Source organism: Charadrius vociferus, unplaced genomic scaffold (genome assembly GCF_000708025.1).
Source record: "Charadrius vociferus isolate BGI_N301 unplaced genomic scaffold, ASM70802v2 scaffold722, whole genome shotgun sequence".
NCBI lineage: Eukaryota > Metazoa > Chordata > Aves > Charadriiformes > Charadriidae > Charadrius > Charadrius vociferus.
Genome location: NW_009647220.1, coordinates 31,534 through 40,847, shown reverse-complemented (window position 1 = coordinate 40,847; position 9,314 = coordinate 31,534).

The following is a 9,314-nucleotide window of genomic DNA, read 5'->3' as shown; positions in this document are numbered from 1 at the left end:
CTGTAATCATAAGTTCACTATTGCTTCTGACCAAGAATTGTTGTCTGTCTCATTTGTTAATGTCCAGGTGTTGGGTTCTAATGTTTCCCTGGAACACGCAGGTGTGTTTTTTGTCACTTTCTGTGAAGGTGACCATACAGACCGTGCAGTACTCTATACCCAATGCCAGTTGAAATATTTGCATACCCAGTTATTTGAAGTAGGTCGGATCCTGACATTTTAGAGCAGTCTGCTCTTGAAATGGTTGGGAATGAACAGAATTACTTACCGACTCTTGGGTGTGAAAGATGAGAAAATAATCGGTTACACTAATTTTTCTGTATAAATTAAGGCATAACCTGAAAGTATGTGTTCTGGTTAGACTGTAAGTATGTTGGTGTTTGAAAGACTGACAAGTTGCTCTTCAAACACTTTAAATTAATCCATATTTTCTAAAAGAAGCATCTAATAACCCAGTTGTCCTGTAAGTATAGTTACAATAACGAGGGACATGTCAACAAGGTGGAAATTGGTGACTTCTGTTTAAGCATGCTTGCTTTTCAGAATGTTTAAAGTTGAAAGAGTTTATGTCATGACCTGAGCCTAATTACAGTTCCTTAAACAATACAGCATATAATTCCTGCTCTTTAATCAAAACCTTTAAGTAAAAAGGGACATGACCTAAAAATTATTACTCAATCCATCTGAAACACTGAAGTGCCTGATTTAGTCTTTGCATTATAAAATAACGTTTACGTATCTCTGAACTTCAGCATCCATATTTTCCTGTGTTTTCTCCTATGCAGTTTGTTGACGGGATATATTTTCTTCACATTGAATGAAAAAATTGTGGAAGTCTGAGATCTGTTAAAATTGAAAAGCAAATTATTTTTACAGTCAAATATAAAATGGGGGGGGAGAATATATATTTGAAAAAAAAAAAAAGAAGGTTGTAAGACCTTTAAATGTATTGTTAAATACACTGATAAGTATGTGCTTTTAAGTAGTTACATGGCTAGTGTTGCTTATTTTAGCCAGAATTGGGCATCTCAAACACTTAAATTTTTGAGAATTAGGTATGCTCGAACACTTAAAACTGTACAGTGTTGTCTTGAGCTATTTATATGGCTTTGGAAATTGAGTTCAGGCACGTGGTTTATAGGAATGGATGTAACAACTGCGGAAAAAAAATCAGAAATTATGCAAGCTGGGATTAAAACCCATGTTCAAGCATCTGGAGATCTTGATTTTAAATTGGATTTTTAAGTGATTAAATCCGCCTACTCTGCAACTCTTTAATGTGAAAGTGACTTGAAAGGTATATCAACCTCGAGGTCCTTTAAGGTGAAAGAGTTTTTCCTTAAGGTTCTTTCAGGATTTTTATGTGCCACTGGTAAGCTGTTACATAAGACTGGTGAAAAATTGGTAAAAGTGCCTATAGAGAAAATAGATGTGCCTTCAGTCGTAATGAGCTCCCAAATTCTTTTTCAACATTTCCTTGTTTTTAAAGGTACTTCCTTCCAAGGAATAACTTTGGCTGTGACTGCAGCAAGTGATCCAGTGTTCCTATTCGCACCAATACTACTCGGCAGCTACTGAGTATTGGAAATGCTTCAATGATGGGAAGCATGCTGTACCCTTCCCAGCTGCCTTGCAGCTGGCATTTACCTTAACAGGAACCTTATAATGTGCCTGGAGGGAGGGCTGCCTGCCTGTCTGCCTGTGTCAGCCCTAGCGCCGTGCCATAGGAAGGCATGTGCTGGGGGAGAAGGACATTAAGGCACTGTTAGGGTAAGAAGCATGTCAATGTGCCTTAGGAGAAAACCTAGTTCTGTAGCACCATGCCTGCCATCGGCTGTTTCTGTGAAAGCACCATAAGTTTTTTTACAATTTGGAGGGAAGTGGAGAAGGGACATAATGCAATATACCCATCTTTGGTACCTGTGCTGTCTTTCTGGCAGCGTGTTCCACGTGTGCAGCATCTGGTGCTCCTTTCTCCAACTCATGACACCTCTCTGAAACCTTCTGCAGCTCTGTATCCTGTCGGTAGTGCGCCTTCATTTCAGTCCATGAGATTTGTGCCATCTGGGCTGGTTTCTCCCGGTTTTTTAAAGTCTACGGGGATGCAGAAAACTACAGAAGTTTTGTTTCTGAAGGTTACCACACGATGGCGACATTAGCTCTTTACAAGATAGTTCCTGAGCCCCACCCAAACCAGGCACCTGTGCTGCCTCTCCGTGCGAGGAACAGTGCCAAACAAAGGACATTGCACAAATATTGAAGAACAATGGACACGCTTATCCAATTCTTTATTTTGCTTTTATAGCTGACTAAGATGTGCTTTGCTACACTAAGGATATACTTCTTTAATTCACTTTGTGGAACTGACTGAAGAAATTGGATCTGCTCTTTCGAAAAAACTTAAAGTGAAGTTCCAGTGTTTGTTTTCTCTGCTTATTTCATGCCCAACATGTAGGGGGCTTGCTGGGGGTAGAGAGGGGAATGCACCCTGTCCCATTCACTCCTGAGATCATCAGATACTGCTGTACTTCCTAAACTTACAGTAACAGTAGGGACACACAGGTGTAATCTCTGTGCTGCAAAGTCTGGGAGAGACAAGCAATTACAGGACCAGGATTGGACCCCTTAGTGGAATCTGTAGTTAAAAGGTGTAAAATCTGCTGTTACTGTAAACCATCTGCAGTTCTGGCCCAAGTGATTTGCTGGTGATATATATTTCTTTAAAAAAGAAAAAAAAAAAAGGCTGTATTCGAGTGTTCTTGGTTCTTGTCTAAACATGTGTGATCCTGTGTTTAGCATCTGAATGTGGTTCAAATTTTTTTGAGATGCAACAGACCTGGAAGAGGAATCTCTGGATTTACTGATCTTCCTAGTTTTCAACTACTAATATTCAAACTGTCCTTCAGTTGAGGTTTGCGTGGTGAGGCCCATGACATTTTCAAATTATTTGGTCTTGTAGTTAGTTACCTGTATGATAACAGTAGATAATGCTGTCTGTTCTGAACTACTTCTGCACCACTGATGCTGGCCACGGACTTGTGGCGAGTCTGGTCCAGTTTACAGCTGGATTCCCTCTGTTTATTTTGTCTCCCTTCACGTGTAGTGCCTGTTAAATGTTTCCAGCCCTGCGCGTTTCTCTCCTTTCCCTCTGCCCACACTGAAAAAGTGCCTCTGAGAATTCCACGTGCCTACCTTTCATCGAGGTGAAAAGGTGCTAATTTCTATTCATGGCATTATTGGTAAGTATGAGTAAGTACAGCTTACAAGCAAGAAGGGGTAAGTGGAGCGAATTACAGGGACGGCTTAGGCTCTACTCATTTCAGATCTTCAGCTTTTGGTTCTTCCTGTGTGTAATTTCTGTAATTATTTTTTTTTTTTTTTTAAATTCGGAAATACTTTTTACTGTTGCTTTGAGCTTGAAGTTGCATATACTATTGTCACACTCAGGTACTGAGTGGGAATTTGGCCCAACCTTCACTTTGTGCAGCTAACCCCTCCTGTGTCATATTCCTGTTTTAAATAAATGAAGAGTCGGTCATTCTTCCCTCACCTCACTTTGAGCGATCATAAACCAGTCTGAGCACTCTCCAGGTAAGTCTTCATAGCAAACCCTCCCTCCTCCCCCACAAGGGTTTCAAACCACTATGTGCATCCCAATTAGCAAAGTCTTCCACCTGCAGTCAGCCATTTGTGCTGATTACCAGCCTAGAAATTATGCCGTTGCCACCAGTGCAGAGCCCCTTCCTCCTGCATAAGTTGCATTGACCTATTTCTTATTACAGGGGAAGTGCTTTTTAACATTTCCCCAGTGGTTTCCTGATAGGTGGGTATTTTTCAGGCTGTTTTGTTCTGTAGCTGTTTGGGGGGCATCGCTCCTTGCGTATGGTGAGGAGAGGCCCTGGCCAGCTCATCGCGGCTCTTGGCAGAGCTGAGCTCTTCCCTTGCATCCGTTTTTTGGGCTGCTTGCAGAGTGTGGCAGGATCTCATCAGGAAGCTCTGCTTTGATGAAAATGGTAGATGCTTTGAAAAAGTAACAGAATTCATATTTAAATTGCATGAAAGAATATTTCCTTTGGGATCAGCTGGAGCTTTACCTAAGGACAGCCAGTGGGAGGGCACAATATCTGAATGTTTTTCACAATAATAACTCAGCAGCCAAGACTTTTTGGAGCCACCATTTGAACCTCATATTTACAAAAGCCATCAAACAAAAGAAGGGGCCATTTCTAGCTGTGTTATTGCAGTCAGATGCTGTATAAAGGTGCTCTAAAGAAAGGATGGAAAATAGGCTTGCAGGCTTTTTCCTTTCCTTCTTACTTCTTTTCCTCCCTGGACCCCCTGTATAACTTTAAAGAATTCACAGAATTCACAGAATTCACAGAATTGTTAGGGTTGGAAGGGACCTCTGGAGATCATCTAGTCCAACCCTCCTGCCAGAGCAGGGTCACCTACAGCACGTTACACAGGACAGCGTCCAGGCGGGTTTTGAATGTCTCCAGAGTGGGAGACCCCACCACCTCTCTGGGCAGCCTGTTCCAGTGCTCCACTACCCTCAAAGTAAAGAAGTTCCTTCTCATGTTAAGATGGAACTTCCTATGTTCAAGTTTATGCCCATTACCCCTCGTCCTATCACTGGGTGCCACTGAAAAAAGACTACTCCCATCCCCCTGGCATCCTCCCATTAAGTATTTGTATGTATTAATAAGATCCCCCCTCAATCTTCTTTTCTCTAGACTAAAGAGACCCAAGTCCCTCAGCCTTTCCTCATAAGAAAGGTGCTCCAGTCCCCTAATCATCTTTGTTGCCCTTTGCTGGACCCTCTCCAGCAGTTCCCTGTCTTTCTTGAACTGGGGAGCCCAGAACTGGACACAGTACTCCAGATGCGGTCTCACCAGGGCAGAGTAGAGGGGGAGGATGACCTCCCTCGACCTGCTGGCCACACTCTTCTTGATGCACCCCAGGATGCCATTCGCCTTCTTGGCCGCCAGGGCACATTGCTGGCTCATGGTCATCCTGTTGTCCACCAGGACTCCCAGGTCCCTCTCCACAGAGCTGCTCTCCAGGAGGTCAGCCCCCAACCTGTACTGGTGCATGGGGTTATTCCTCCCCAGGTGCAGTACCCTACACTTACCCTTGTTGAACTTCATCAGGTTTCTTTCTGCCCAACTCTCCAGCCTGGCGAGGTCACGCTGTAAGGCAGCACAGCCTTCTGGCGTGTCAGCCACTCCTCCCAGTTTTGTGTCATCAGCAAACTTGCTGATGGTACACTCTATCCCTTCATCCAGATCATTGATGAATATGTTGAACAAAACTGGGCCCAGTACTGACCCCTGAGGGACACCACTTGTTACTAACCTCCAACTAGACTCTGCGCCACTAACCACAACCCTCTGAGCTCTATCTGTAAGCCAGTTCTCAGAGATTTTGTTGTTGTTGTTTGTCTTTTATTTCTACTGCTTGTCTCATTCGCATTGCACATGTGAGACTTAGCTCACCCTGGAAGTCTCTGTGGATAATGGAAAAAAAATCAGCAAGTTTATGGCATAATGATGTAAATCAAGTCTGACTAGCTGAAAGTGGCATCATTTTTGCTCTGGTTGCTTGAAGCATTTTTCAAGGTCCAGGGGGAGGCTGGCAAGCTGCTGCTGTTGGCGATGCATGCAGGTCCCTGTCCCAGATGTGAACAGGCTGCCTCGACTCTCAGCCACCTGAACGTGACCCTGGAAGGAAAGGTGTTCACACAGCAGATATACCTGGCCTCTGCTGGTGGTGCCACAGTCCTGCTTGAGTGGGAGGCAGGCATCAGGGCACAAGGGATGGAATCCACGAGATGTGGGGGTTGATATGCTTCTCCAACCATGCCAAGGGGCACGGTCCCTGTCATGGCACAGTGGTGCGGTCCTCTGGCTGCCTTTGCTCTCTCCGGTCCTCCCTGTTCACCACGTGGTTTTGGGTTGCTCTTCAGAAGGCAAAGGTGTGCATAAATGAGTTGGCAGGTAGAAATAGCTACTTGGTTGTGGCTGCACTGACCTTTCTCATTGGCACCGAACTGCATGAGGCTTGGCTGGCAGCCCCGTTGGGAGAGTAAGCACTGCTCTGCTGGGTCAGACCAGTGGTCCATCTAACCCCAGCCTTGGTCTTTGACTCTGCTGATGGCAGGTGCTGTGTAGGGAGAGGATGCACTTGTGGTCCTTCCTGTTGCAGTTCCCCAGCATCTACAATAGCAGGATTAGGGGTGCTAGAGGATACACCCCTGCCCATTCCCCTTAATATCTCTTTCAGACCTACTGTCCAGGAATTTGTTCAACATTTTCAGTCTGCTCATGCTATCTCCCTCCACAATCCGGTGGTGACAGGTTCCAGAAACTCACTGCCACTGTGTAGAAAACTGCTATTTAGTGTTTTAAAGCCAGTTTCCTACTATGAGGACTAACCAGTGTTTGAGACAGGAGCTACTATTCAGCCCAGTGTGGCAGACATCCTTGCCAGCTGTAAGCTTGGAGATGAAGGTGGGAAAATGTTATTTCACAGAGGAATCCATGGAAAGGAGGTGACTTACGATGTGTCCTCAATTCAGAGTGCCATGACTTGGTATTTGAAGGGCCATCAGAGTTGCCACTAAGTGTCAACGTGAGCAGTTGTGTCATAGGACAGTTGTTCCACCAGGAAACTTAAAAGCATCCACATGCTGCATGGTGCCAGACACTCTCTAGCATCCTATAGCAAATTTGAGATTGGGAGCAGAAGAAAGTCCCAATGCAATGCCACAGGATGAGAGCACCCACGGTCACTGCCAACAGCCCTGGGGTCACTGCTCAGGCAGGAAATTTGGTATCCTTATGGTCCTTGGAACGGAACCTACAGCCTGGAGCAGTACAGCCCCTGACCATCTGACCTTTCTTTCTGGCCAGCTGAGGCTTGTTGCTACTCAAAGCCTGTGAGGAACTCAGCTCCAGGGCTATTGCTTTGTATCATTGGGAAGTGATACAAAGCAATCCCTGGGAGTGTGGACAGGACAAATGCCCCAAGCCTTAAAGTTTTCCCATCTCCTCTCCTACACTGCTCCATGGGGGTGCGACAAAGGTTCCCTGCCCGCTCCCTCTCCTGTCTGAAAGTTCCCAGAACTTAATTCCTCCGATTATTAGAAACTTTCTAATTGTCAACCTAAATTTATTCATGACCAATTTATAACCAGGAGGCTCCACTTCTTGCTTCTGTAACTGCAGGGCTGTCAGGAAAGATTCATGAGCCCATATGTTGGTCAGGCCTGATTTTCAGCAGCCACAATTCAAAGCTTTTGGATTAAATACTGCCTGATTACTCCATATGTTAATGCATACATTTTCTCCTGTCCTACCGTCACAGTGACAGAGGACTTTCCCTAATGCAAAGGTATATAAACAGCCAATACAGCGTCTTTGTGGACCGAACTCAAGCATATGCCAATAACTCCTTCCAGGAAAAGAAACAGATTGCTTCTGTCTTGTTTTCTCTCTCTTTTTTTTGGGGGGGAGAAATGTTCTGGGCATCAGCTCGTGTTCACGTTTTTTCTTGTTTCTGCCTGATCCCGCAGGTTAGAGCTGGAGGTGTGCTGAGATGCTCTGAGGTAAATTAAGCCATATTTTACCTTGATGCCCCGCAGGGTTTGGGACACCGACACATCTGCAGTGAGTCCAGGAGGGCAGGCTCTGTCCCCAGCGCCTGCTCTGTTCACACACAGAGGTAGGAAGCGAATTTTCTCTCTCTGGTGACGTCTTGGAGAGAGCCGCCGTCACGCTCTGCAGGGAGCCAGGGTGTGCAGCACCCATGCAAACCACACCGGTTGAGCACTAACGTGAATTGCAGGCAGCCCCTCTCTGTGCTCCTGCCCAGCGCCATCCGCGCTCCCTTTCAGGCTCCCTAAAAGTTGTCCAACTGGAGCTTTAAGCCACCTGTGGAGCTGTGGATGGTGCAGGAAAACCCGTGTTGGCACTGGCCCTGCCTGCGAGGGGTGAGAGCAGGTGGGGAGGAGCTGGGCTGTCCCCTGCAGAGCCCCACTGCATCTCCTCGCCTCTCTCAAAGCACCTCCTGAGTAAGATGAGCTTACCCTTCCCTCGAGAGGCCAAGGGAATGAGGTGAGCAGCTCTCTGAGCCCCCAACGTTAATTCTTAGCCCCTCTAAGCCCAAATAATTTGAGCAGTAATTTTGCAACTGTCCGGGATTTTCTTTTTTTTCTGTGATGCTACACACAGTTTCCAGTGGAGTTTTCCCAGGCTTGCCTGTGGCTTTTCCTTGCCACCTTCTATGAAGGTGGTAGCACAGGTTGATGGCTAAAAAAAGTCTTCGTCAAGAAGGAGCGAGGAGCGAAGAGTGGTTTCATGGTCAGACAAACTCGTTACCTTCCTGAGGAGACCACGGCATCTGTGCTGGCAGGGCACATTTGGGTGTCTCCAAGGCAACGGGTGCAGCACCATATGCCATTTTGATTTTGAAAATGGTGTAATTTAGAGGGACTGCTTTACATATTAGATGAGAAACTGTATCAACAACACATCTCAAAATGAGACATCGGTGCTAAAGCTTTTTTACACTGGGGGCTGGAATTGTTCTTCATCCAACATCCAGTATTTTTAAACAATGATCAAGTTAAGGATACACAGACACACACACGCATTTATTTGCTAGTCAAGTTTGCAGATGGTGCAGGATTAGGAGGATAGTAAACAACAGAGATTTGAATCCCTTGATTTACATGGTCATGGTCCAAGAAAATGGTGTTTCTGATTCATCCTAGTGCTGGGGTTTGTATCTAGAAGGGAGAAAGAGTGGAAGAAAAAATAACGCTTGTATTGGGGGAGGGGTGCATCTTTGCCTCAGGAAGGACAGACTCTGAAGAGGACAGAGGTGTCGAGTATGAGATACGGGTAGAAACTCCTTGTCAAAGTACAAGCTGCTATAGCAGCTGCTGGGAGTGAGGGAACCCAGGGGGATGGGTGTCATGTGGGGCACCCACGTTGTGCCGCGCCGGTGGGTTTGCCGTCTCCCATGGGCTTGATTTGTCACGACACGGGTGGGTTCTCAGGGACTGTCTGCTCTCACATGAGACTGAAGTGCAGTCATTTCCAAAGGCTGGTGGGGGACAGAGGCCAACAGACCCTTGTCAGTGCAGGGCAATCACAAAAGCTGCCTTTTCTTGGCAGAGCAGGGTAGGAAACGGTTGCTTCTCTGATAACGCAGTAAATGTCTTGGACATGGGACACAGGAGGTAAGAACTATTTCTGGCTGAAGATGGGAGAGCTTTAAAAATAGCCCTGAGAAATTAAAAAATGAAAAGA